This window comes from Bubalus kerabau, chromosome 17, assembly GCF_029407905.1.
Source record: "Bubalus kerabau isolate K-KA32 ecotype Philippines breed swamp buffalo chromosome 17, PCC_UOA_SB_1v2, whole genome shotgun sequence".
Taxonomy (NCBI): domain Eukaryota; kingdom Metazoa; phylum Chordata; class Mammalia; order Artiodactyla; family Bovidae; genus Bubalus; species Bubalus kerabau.
The window spans coordinates 48,178,768-48,192,001 of record NC_073640.1 but is presented as its reverse complement, the minus strand read 5'-3'; positions in this window follow the sequence as shown (position 1 = coordinate 48,192,001).

The following is a 13,234-nucleotide window of genomic DNA, read 5'->3' as shown; positions in this document are numbered from 1 at the left end:
TCATGTGTATAATAGACAACTAGCAAGAAGCTGCTATATAGCACAGAGGGCCCAACCTAGCTCTCTGTGACAATCTAGAGGGTTGGAGTTCAGGAGGAGAGATTCGAGATGGAGATGATATATATGTATGTATATGTGTATATATATTTATTTATATATATATATATAATTATGACTGATTCACCTTGATGTACAGCAGAGACCACTGCAACACTGTAAATCAATTATCTTCCAATAGAAGAAAACAAAATTAAATTTTAAAAAAAGAAGAGATACAAAGATCCTGCCAATGGCCAGGGAGGACAAGTCAAGGCAGGATTTAGGCTGATCATCAAATCCAGGGAGACTGCACAATGGTATGATATGGTGCACAGCTGTGTGGCTGCAATACAGGCTTACAAAACATTCTATTCCTGAACTGTCTGATTGCTTTGAAGTGGAAAATAAAATGTGAAAAATAAATTTTCCTCTTCCTCGCAATATTCCGTGAAAAAGATAGTAAGGGAATTTAAAACTATGACCCCATATGGACAAAGGGAAAAATATGGGGTTATCACCCGATGATGAAATAGAACACATTTTCAGAGAAGAGAAAGCACAGAAAGACATAGTTACTATGGGCAGAGAAAGCCATATCTAACAAATAAAGCAGAGTCCATTTTTCCTACATAATTCTAAAGAGCTCTGGGCTACAAAGACACTGGGCACTGCAGTGGGTAAGTACAGCTGTAGATCTGAAAAGAGATAACTGATGTGAAATTTCTACATGAAATCACTGAAATCTCTAACCCTCTGCCCCACCTCTTTCATTTACAGAATACCTGCATTCAGGTAAACATCCTCCAAGAAGGAAGCTGGAGAGCCAGCATGATGTAATGGTTAAGATCAGGGACCCTACACTTCATGGTTCCAAATTGTTTTCATTCAAAACATAAGCATTTCCAACGGCACCACTATAAGCTAGAACATAACAGAAAAGCATCTTCAAATTTCTAAAGCAAATTTAGAATTCCAACCCTAGGAAGGTCGCAATCCAAATATGTAAGAACCAATTATTGTCCTTCCTTGCATCTTCTCTCAGGGACATATAAGACAGTGTACCTCACGAACATGAAAGAACAGACCAAGAAAGGAGAAGACATCTGAATTCCCAAAATGAACTGGAGGGAAATTCCAGGACAACCACTACACTGGATTTGTAAAGTCATCGGTCCAGAATGAAATCCAGAAGAAGGGGCAGCTCCAGGTGATATCGCTCTAGAGAGGGAAAAGGTGGATCAGTAGATTGTTTTAGTGTCTGATCAAGGGAAGAAGAGTTTTCATTTTTTCATAAAGGATTTGGGTTAATTCAGATACTTGCAGACAAGAAAGTATGAGCAAGGCTAATATAACAATGTATGCTATGCTATGTTAAGTCACTTCAGTCGTGTCCGACTCTGTGCGACCCCATAGATGGCAGCCCACCAGGCTCCCCCATCCCTGGGATTCTCCAGGCAAGAGTACTGGAGTGGGTTGTCATTTCCTTCTTCAATGCATGAAAGTGAAAATTGAAAGTGAAGTCGTTCAGTCGTGTCCGACTCTTAGCAACCCCATGGACTGCAGCCTACCAGGCTCCTCCATCCATGGGATTTTCCAGGCAAGAGTACTGGAGTGGGTTGCCATTTCCTTCTCCAATGCATGAAAGTGAAAAGTCAAAATGAAGTCGTTCAGTCGTGTCCGACTCTTAGCAACCCCATGGACTGCAGCCTACCAGGCTCCTCCATCCATGGGATTTTCCAGGCAAGAGTACTGGAGTGGGGTGCCATTGCCTTCTCCGAATATAACAATGTGTAAAAATATATTTTTTGGCTCTTTGTTCGGCGAACACGCGGAGAGTAAAAATGGTTCTCCGGCGGTTCCCCAGTAGTCTGCTGCGGAACCTTCGCCAAACCAGGGGGAGGCTGCCGCCTGCGCCGTCTTTGCACAGCTACCGCGTGCAGGCTCCTGATTCTCGAAGGAGGGTCCGAGGCACCAGGAGGGAGTTAAAACGTCCACCGGTGTGTTATTTTTAAAAGAAGGCCTGAGAGCTTTGGAAGCCCAGCCAGGGCAGTACCCCTTCACAGAGATTCCAGGCTAACCTGGTGACTGAAGGCCTAAGGTTTAGAATTCTCTTGGAGAAGCACTTTTGGGGTGGCTGGGATGTCCAGGTGGTGGTTCCTGCCACTTCAGCAACAGGCTGTGACAAGAAGTGGAGAGCAGCATGCCTTCTACCTGGTACTGTGTTTTAGGATTTTGCTGATGCAGAGGATGTCCTACCTGGTGTTGGTCAGATCCTTGGAACGTCACATGTTTCCTGCATGAACCTGTGTGAGTAGCTGTCAAACTCCGGTGCAGGGGGGATGGGCTGATTAGAAGTTTGGGGACCAAAATCAATTAGGTGATCTTTATTAGGAAGATTGCAATAAAATGTTTTAAAGCAAATGAAAATAGGTGGGTCTGAGTAAAAACAAGAGGGTACAGAAAGGTTTAGGGATGTGAAAGTGAATGAGCATCAGTTGACATCTAGCTGTATGTACCTCTTTCCAGCTACATTACAAAAAACTAAAATTAGGTTTGTCATATATTGACACCAGTGTTGAGGATTTCTAGATGGAGAACCATAATATTTTTAATATTTGAGGTTTTAATTATACTATTTACACAATCATCCAGTTTTCTTTTTGATGAATTGGTGAAAACATAGGTTGTCTGGATATATTCTTAGAAGAAGAATAATCCTGGTGGTTGTCAGGAGCTGGGAATGAGGAAGTGAAGAAGTATTTAATGGGTATTGTTTCACTTTTACAAGGTGAAAGAGTTGATGAGGATGGATGGTGGTGATAATTGGTCAATGTTATGAACATAGTTATTACCACTGAACTGTATGCCTAGAAGTGGTAAAGATTTGGGGAGGGATAAATTGGAAGATTGGAATTGATACATACACACCACTAAGTATAAAATAGATAACTAATAAAGACCTGTATAGCACAGGAAATTCAGTGCTCTGTAGTAGTCTATAAGAGAAGAGGATCCCAAAGTGTATGTATAACTGATTCAGTTTACTGTATACTTGAAACTAATACATTGTAAATCAACTACACCCCAATAAAATTTTTTAATGGTAAAAAATATATATATATTTTTTTTGTTTCAAAAAGTTAGTTTATTCTAAGAATGGAAGAATGCAAATATAGCTTAGCATTATAAATACACACACTTCACTGCATAAATACAACCAAGGAGGACTCTAAGGTGTCTTCCCAGAACAGACACCATGTCCTCCACATGCCTCTTGTCTGTAGAAAAACTTTCATCTCCTAGGCCTTTGCTGAAATCCAAAGAGTACATTTAATCAGAGATGTGAGAAAATGCAGGAAGAGAGAAAAACAGTCAAGTAAGACAATATAATAATAGTTTTTCCATAAAACAAAGTCAAGGACCTTTACTTACTCTTGAAGAGATATAGATAATTTCTGAGCTATGTCCTTCAAACTGTTTTGCAGATACCAAATTCCCCATCAGGTGGAAGAAGTTAACTCCATGTTTCCCATAAGCATGTAGACTCTAGACTTTTGGAACCAGTAGGTTGATGATACTGCCTCCTGATTACCTCAGCACCAACCAATCACAAGAAAGTCCACCAGCTGATCACACATCCCACAAACTCCCCTCCCTCACCCTCTGAGTGAAACCCAGGGTTTCAGTCTCTGAAACCCTGTGGAGAGTTCAGGCCTCTGAATGCTATCTGGACTCTTTGCTTGGTGCCCTTCGATAAACACTGTACTTTTCATCACCGCAACCCAATGTCAATAGATTGGCTTTACAGTGCATGGGCAAGCAGACTCAGGCCAAGTTCAATAACATACAGAGACTAAAGAAGAAGAGTTGAGTGATAACTGGTGAAGAAAAAAAGATTTAATACTAAGCAATTACTTGTGATTTAAAAACATATTTAACAAATTGGAATAAAAGAGGTCTTCATAAGCAAGATAAAGTACATATATTACCAAAAAAACACCATATTTGATGCTTTAATGTTATAGCAGTCCATTTAAAATAAGAAACAAGATAACAATGCTTCAATCACTGCTTCTTCTAAACACTGTTGTATTATATTTACTAACCAATTCAGTAAGAAAAGAAAGTCTGATATCAGTGAAATAGGAAACTGATTAAGAATCAAGAATATCAAATTTCCCTGGTAGTCCAGGCGTTGGAAGTTTGCCTGCCAATGCAGGGGATACAGGTGCGATCCCTGGTATGGGAAGATTCCACAAGCCTCAGACAACTAAGCTTATGAGCCACAAGTACTGATCCTAAACTCCAGAGCCCACAAACCACAACTACTGAGCTCACTCACTGCAAGTATAAAACACACACCCGAGAGCCTGTGCTCCACAACAAGAGAACCAACCACAATGAAAAGTTCATGTAAAGAAATAGACAGTACTTGCTGCTCACCACAGAAAGAGAAAGTGATGAAGACATCATGCAGTACAAAAAAAAAAAAAAAAAGAATATCAACAAACATCAAAATGAGGGTCTTTAAAAATATCAAAAAACTTGATAAACCTTGCATGCGTGCTAAGTCAATTCAGTCGTGTCTGACTTTTGTGATCCTATAAACTGTAGCCTGCCAGGCTCCTCTGTCCACTGGATTCTCCAGGCAAGAATACTGCAATGGGCTGCCATGCCCTCCTTCAGGGGATCTTTCTGACCAAGGGATTGAACCCACATCTCTTACATGTCCTGCACTGGCAGGTGGGTTCTTTACCACTAGTGCCATCTGGGAAGCCCACATATCAAAAGAAAAATAAAAGAAATACAATACAAATTACCATAATAAATAAAAGAAGGAATGTCTTCATAGAGTCCACATACATGAAAATAAGAACATACTATAAACAAATTATGGCAATTAATTGGATGGCTCAGATGAAATGGACAACTTTATTAAAGACAATAATTTCAAACAGTGATTCGATGCAAAAGAGAAAAGATAAACTTTAATTAAACCATCATACATAGAAGTTCTGGACCAAAGAGTTATACTAGTGAATGTTATAAAATACTTCAAGAAGTAATAACAATCCTATATAGATGCTATAAGAAAATGAATGACAAGCAAACCTTCCCAACTCAACTCTTGAGGTCAATATTATCCTCATCATAGTTTCAGGAAAAAATATTACAAGAAAACTATAGAATCATACCCTTCATAAACATACACCCACAAAAAATTAACAACATTAGCAAATCAAATCGAGCAACACATGAAAATAGTACATAAAGACAAAGTGGTGTTTACTCAGAGAATACAGGATTTGTTTAAAAATGCAAAGTCAATCAAGGTAATCCACCATATTAACAGAATAATGAAGAAGAGTCATATAATTACCTCAAATGAAGCAGAAAAGATGTTTTAAAAAAATTAAAACATTCATAATAAAACATATGCATAACAAAAGAACTATATACAGAAAATTATAAGACAATAATGAAAGAAATCAAAGATGACATAAACAGATGGAGAGATATTCCATGCTCCTGGGTAGGAAGAATCAATATTGTGAAAATGACTATACTACCAAATGCAATCTACAGATTAAATGTGACCCCTATCAAATTATCAATGGCATTTTTCACAGAACTAGAAAAAAAAAAACAACTTCACAATTCATATGGAAATACAAAAGACCCCACATAACCAAAGCAGTCTTGAGAAATAAGAATGGAGCTGGAGGAATCAACCTTCCTGACTTCAGACTACACTACAAAGCTACACTCATCAAGACAATACAGTGCTGACACAAAAACAGAAATATAGACCAATAGAACAAGATAGAGAGCCCAGAGATAAACCTACACACCTACAGCTACCTTATTTTTGACAAAGGAGGCAAAAATACACAAAGGGGCAAAAGCAGCCTCTTCAAAAAGTGGTGCTGGGAAAACTGGACAGCTATGTGCAAAAGAATGAAATTAGAACACTTCCTAATGCCATAGACAAAGATAAAGTCAAAATGGACTATAAAACTAAATGTAAAATCAGAAATTATAAAACTCTTAGAGGAAAACATAGGCAGAACTCTCATGACATAAATCAAAGCAAGATCTTCTATGACCCACCTCCTAGAGTAATGGAAATAAGAACAAAAATAAACCAGTTGGTGTACACGTGTACATCCATGGCAGATGAGTGTTGATGTATGGCAAAACCAATACAATATTGTAAAGTAAAAATAATAATAATAATAATAAATAAATAAATAAATAAATAAACCAGTGGGACCTAATTAAACTTAAAAGTTTTGCACAGCAAAGGAAACTACAAACAAGGTGAAAAGACAACCCTCAAAATGGGAGAAAATAATAGCAAAGGAAACAACTGACAAAAAATTAATTCCCAAAATATAAAACCAGCTCATACAACTCTATATTAGAAAAACAAACAACCCAGTCAAAAAGTGGGGAAAAGACCTAAACAGACATTTCTCCAAAGAAGACATACAGATGGTGAACAAACACATGTAAAGATGCTCAACATCACTCATTATTAGAGAAATACAAATCAAAACTACAATGAGATACCACCTCACACTAGTCAGAATGGCCATCATCAAAAAGTCTATAAACAGTAAATGCTGGAGAGGGTGTGAAGAAAAGGGAAATGTCTTGCATTTAAAGAGGTTTATATAAACCTCATTATAAATTGATACAAACTGATATAAATTTATATATAAATTGATACAACCACTATGGAAGATGGTATGGAGATTCCTTAAAAAATTAGGAATAAAACCACCATATGACCCAGCAATCCCACTACCAGGCATATACCCTGAGGAAACCAAAACTAAAAAAGACACATCTACTCCAACGTTCGTTGTAGCACTATTAACAACAGCTAGAACATGAAAGCAACCTAGATGTCCTTCGACAGATGAATGGATAAAGAAGCTATGGTACACATATACAATGGAATACTACTTAGCTATAAAAAGGAATGCATTTGAGTCATTTCTAATGATGTGGATGAACCTAGAGCCTATTATACAGAGTGAAGTAAGTCAGAAAGAGAAATATAAATATCATACACTGATGCATATATATGAAATCCAGAAGACAGAATTTATTTTCAGGGAAGCAATGTAGAAAGAGACATAGAAAACAGACCTAAGGATACAGGAGGAGGGGAGGAGGGAGAGGGTGAGATGTATGGAGAGAGTAACATGGAAAAGTATAATACCATATGTAAAATAGATAGCCAATGGGAATTTGCTGTATGACTCAGGGAACTCAAAAAGGGGCTCTATGACAATCTAGAAGGGTGGGGTAGGGAGAGAGATGAAAGGGAGGTTCAGGAGGGAGGGGACATGGGTGTACCTATGGCTGATTCTTACTGATGTATGACAGAAAACCACAAAATTATGTAAAGCAAATATCCTTCAATAAAACAAAGAAAAAATTAAAAATCCATAAAATAAGATGAAAAGGCACCTTCTTCAACATTATGAGTTGGACCTACAAAACCACCTACAACCGACGTAATAATTAATTATGAAAGAGTGAATCCTTTCCTCTTAAAATCGAGAAGGCAAAGATGCCCACCTTCATGATTTTTCTGGAACATTTTACTGGCAGTTCTGACTAGTGAAGCCAAAGAATAAAAAAGAAATACAGACTAAAAAGAAGGTAAAACTGTGCATAACAAAAAGAAATTGAAAAAAATTCAACATCCATTAACCCTTTCAGTACAACATATAGCGGAAAACTTCCTGAATCTAATAAAAGGCATCAAAAATAACACAGCGACAGCTAACATTGTATTTAACAAACAAAGACTGAATTTTTCCCCTTAAGATTAAGGAGAAGGCAAAGAGGCCTGTTTCTATTTCTATTAAACATTTGACTGGAAGCCCTCACAACTATAATAAGGAAAGAAAAAATGAAAACAAAGTACAATGGGAAGGGAAGAAATCAACTCTCTTCATTCATAGAAAATATTAATATGCAGTGTAAATTATAATATAGAGAAAAAATTTCAAAGAACCTACAAAAACACCATTATGCATATAAGTGAGCTGAATATACTTGTAAAATACAAGTCAACATAAACATAAAAATGTATTTTACATATAAGCAACAAATAATCGGAAATTGAAGTAAAATACCATCCATAATAGCACCAGAAACATAAAATATTGTGGTATGAATTAATAAAATATGTGCAGGACTACACAATGGAAACTACAAAACATCAATTTCTGAGAGAAATGAAGTAATAAATAATTGGAGACATATACCGTGATTTTATATTGAAGGACTTAATACTGTTAAGATTTCAATTCTATTGATCTTCAGTTTCAATGCAATCCTGATTCATATGCCAGCAGGAAGTTTGTAGAAAGTTACAAACTGATTCTAAAATGTATATAGTCAGAAAGATGGTTTAGTAGGAGATCCCACTCTCTATCCCCACAAGGAAAACAATTGGACAGACAGATGTGAATCAAACAGCTCTGATAGACTTCAGAGTTCACTTAAGAAGCTGCAGCAACATAGTCAGTTCAGTTCAGTTGCTCAGTCATGTCCGACTCTTTGCGACCCCATGAAGCAAGCAGCAAGCCAGGCTTCCCTGTCCATTACCAACTCCCGGAGTTCACTCAGACTCGCGTCCATCGAGTCAGTGATGCCATCCAGCCATCTCATCTTCTGTCGTCTCCTTCTCCTTATGCCCCCAATCCCTCCCTGGATCAGGGTCTTTTCCAATGAGTCAACTCTTCGCATGACGTGGCCAAAGTATTGGAGTTTCAGCCTCAGCATCAGTCCTTCCAATGAACACCCAGGACTGATCTCCTTTAGGATGGACTGGTTGGATCTCTTTGCAGTCCAAGGGACTCTCAAGAGTCTTCTCCAACACCACAGTTCAAAAGCATCAATTCTTTGGTGCTCAGCTTTCTTCACAGTCCAACTCTCACATCCGTACATGATCACTGGAAAAAAACATAGCCTTGACTAGATGGACCTTTGTTGGCAAAGCAATATCTCTGCTTTTCAATATGCTGTCTAGGTTGGTTATAACTTTTCTTCCAAGGAGCAAGCGTCTTTTAATTTCATGGCTGCACTCACCATCTGCAGTGATTTTGGAGCCTAAGAAAATAAAGTTTGTCACTGTTTCCATTGTTTCCCCATCTATTTGCCATGAAGTGATGGGACTGGATGCCATGATCTTCATTTTCTGAATGTTGACTTTTAAGCCAACTTTTTCACTCTCCTCTTTCACGTTCATCAAGAGGCTCTTTAGTTCTTCTTCACTTTCTGCCATAAGGGTGATGTCATCTGCATATCTGAGGTTACTGGTTTTTCTCCCAGCAATCTTGATTCCAGCTTGTGCTTCTTCCTGACCAGCATTTCTCATGATGAACCCTGCATATAAGTTAAATAAGCAGGGTGACAATATACAGCCTTGACGTACTCCTTTCCTGATTTGGAACCACTCTTGTTCCATGTCCAGTTCTAACTGTTGCTTCCTGACCTGCATACAGATTTCTCAAGAGGCAGGTCAGGTGGTCTGGTATTCCCATCTCTCAGAATTTTCCACAGTTTGTTGTGGTCCACACAGTCAAAGGCTTTGGCATAGTCAATAAAGCAGAAATAGATGTTTTTCTGGAACTCTCTTGCTTTTTCTATGATCCAACAGATGTTGGCAATTTGATCTCTGGTTCCTCTGTCTTTTCTAAAACCAGCTTGAATATCTGGATGTTCAAGGTTCATGTATTGTTGAAGTCTGGCTTGGAGAATTTTGAGCATTACTTTACTAGCGTGTGAGATGAGTGCAATTGTGTGGTAGTTTGAGCATTCTTTGGCATTGCCTTTCTTTGGGATTGGAATGAAAACTGATCTTTTCCAGTCCTATGGCCACTGCTGAGTTTTTCAAATTTGCTGGCATATTGAGTGCAGCACTTTCACAGCATCATCTTTCAGGATTTGAAATAGCTCAACTGCAATTCCATTACCTCCACTAGCTTTGTTCGTAGCAATGCTTCCAAAGGCCCACTTGACTTCACATTCCAGGATGTCTGGTTCTAGGTTGGTGATCACAACCATTTGGGTCATGAAGATCTTTTTTGCATAGTCCATCTGTGTATTCTTGCCACCTCTTCTTAATATCTTCTGCTTCTGTTAGGTCCATACCATTTCTGTCTTTTATTGAGCCCATCTCTGCATGAAATGTTCCCTTGGTAGCTCTAATTTTCTTGAAGAGACCTCTAGTCTTTCCCATTCTATTTTTTCCCTCTATTTCTTTGCATTGATTGCTGAGGAAGGCTTTCTGATATCTCCTTGTTATTCTTTGGAACTCTGCATTCAAATGGGTATATCTTTCCTTTTCTCCTTTGCCTTTTGCTTCTCTTCCTTTTTCACCTGTTTGTAAGAACGCCTCAGACAACCATTTTGCCTTTTTGCATTTCTTTTCTTTGGGGATGGTCTTGATCACTGCCTCCTGTACAATGTCTCAAACGATGTCTATAGTTCTTCAGGAAGAACTATCCGATCTAATCCCTTGAATCTATTTGTCATTTCCACTGCATAATCATAAGGGATTTGATTTAGATCATAGCTGAATGGCCTAGTGACCAGTGCATTCTCTTGGCAAATCTCTGTTAGGCTTTGCCCTGCTTCATTTTGTACTCCAAGGCCAAACTTGCCTGTTACTCCACATATCTCTTGACTTCCTACTTTTGCATTCCAGTCCCCTATGATGAAAAGGGCACCTTTTTTGCTGTTAGTTTTAGAATGTCTTGTAGGTCATCAGAGAACCATTCACCTTCACCTTCTCTGGCATTAGTGGTTGGGGTGTAGACTTGGATTACTGTGATATTGAATGACTTGACTTGGAAATGAACAGAGAAAACAGTATGATGCTGACATGCAGATATATAGACCACTGGAACAGAATAGAGAGCCCAGAAAGCCTGCGAGTGCACACACACACACATATAGTCAACTGATCTTGGACAAGATTGCCAGGAATACACAACGGGGAAAGATGGTGTTGAAAACCACTGGATAGACAGATGAAAAACAATGAAATTTGACTTTTATCTCATACCACAAACACAAAACAGCTCAAAGTAAAGACTGAAACATAATGCCTATAACTAAAATTACTAGAAGGAAACATAGGGGGAAAACATTATGACATGGGTTTTGGCAATGATTTCTTGGATATTACACCCAAGCACAAGCAACAAAAGTAGACAAGTGGGACTACATAACACTGAAAAGCTTCTTCATAGCAAAGAAAATTATCAACGGAGTGAAAAGACCATATATAGAATAAGAAAATATTTTCAAACCACATATTTGATCACAAGTTAATATCTAAAATATGTAAGGATTTCCTATACCCCCATGTAAAAAACAAATATCCCAATTAAAAACAAGCAAAGGACCTAAACAGAAAATTCTCCAAAGAAGATATAAAAATAGGCTGATAGGTATATGAAAGGCACTTAATATCAATCACTGTCATGGAAATACAAAGGAAAAACCATAGAGAGACGTCACCTCATACCTGGTATGAAAGCCATTTTAAAAAAAACACAAGTACTGGCATGGGTACTTGTGGGCATGGGTACATGAGATACATGAGGACAAGATGGTTATATAGCATCACCAATTCAACAGACATGAACTTGGGCAAACTCTGGGAGACAGAGAGGGACAGGGAGGCCCAGTGTGCTGCAGTCCACGGGCTCACAAAAAGTCGGACACGACTTAGCAACTGAACAACAACAACTGGCATGGGTATTGAGAAGCTGAAAATGTATGCCAGCAGAACCATTATGGATAATAGTATGGAGGGTCCTCAAAAATTGAAAAATACAATTGCCATATGATCCAGCAACCCAACTTCTGGGTATTAATCCAAAAGAATGAAAATCAGGATCTCAAAGAGATATTTTTACTCTCATGTTCACTGTGACATTCACATGAGCCAAGACATGGGATAAGCCAGATATTCATCAACAGATATATAGATAAAGAAAATGTGCTATGCACACACACACACACACACACACAGTGGAATATTATTCAGTCTTTAAAAAGAAGGAAATCTTACTATATGCAACAACATGGATGAATCTTTAAGGACATTATTCCAAGTGAAATGTGTCAGTCACAGAAAGACAAATTCTGCATGATCCCCTTAAATGAGGTGGTATCTAAAGTAGTTAAACCTGGGGATTCACTCCCAGTCCAGTGGTTAGGACTCCATGCTCTCATTGCAGAGGGTCTGGGTTCAATTCCTGGTGGAGAACTAAGATCCCACCAGCTGCATGAGCTGCATGTTGTGGTCAAAAGATTATGAAAAATTAAGCATTTTTTATTTTTAAAGGGGGGGGGGCGGTTAAACTCTTTGAAGCAGAAAGTAGAATGGTGGTTACCAAGAACTGAAGGTAGTTGGAAAATGGGAATTTCTGTTGACAAGTTTATTCAATATGCAAAATGAAAAATTCTAGAAAACTAATGTACAATATTGTGCTTACAGCTAATAATATTTTAAAAGTCAGCTAACAATATTTTAAAAGTCATTAAGAATATAGATTTCCTGAGAAAAAAGTAAAGGCAGTTGAGACTCTGGCACAACAGGTGTAAACTGGGATTGTCCCACTTAGAGGAAAATAAAGAAGCTTCATACTCCTTGCCCTTTTGGGGATGATGTTTGTAATTTTCCTACTTGGTATACTAGTGTGTCTGAGTTTTCTAAAGGTGTGGTTTCCAAGGTTTGAGTTCACTTAGCTAATGATATTACATGAACCAAGAATACCTGCTTGGTATCTGTGCTGTGTGACTGTCTATTTCATTTGCCATTGAAAGAAATTTAAATCTGCCTGATTCATCAGGCTATTTTGGTCATTTAGTTATGAAGACAGAAGTGAGCAAGCCAAGAGACAAAAGACCTAGCACATGCTATGTGGTCAATAAATATGTCAATAAAGGAGTCATTGTTGGAGGTGTTCTTGAAAGTCGCCAAGTTCCTCAGGCCTGTTTCCCGTGTAATAATAGTGATCTCAGAGGATCTTCCATGGCTGTGTGTTTAAGATTCATATTAACATATATATATTTAATAGAAATCTAAATAAAGAATTAAAAAGAAAAAAGTAAAGATTTCATGTGGCTTTCCATTACAATCAAAATAAGCATA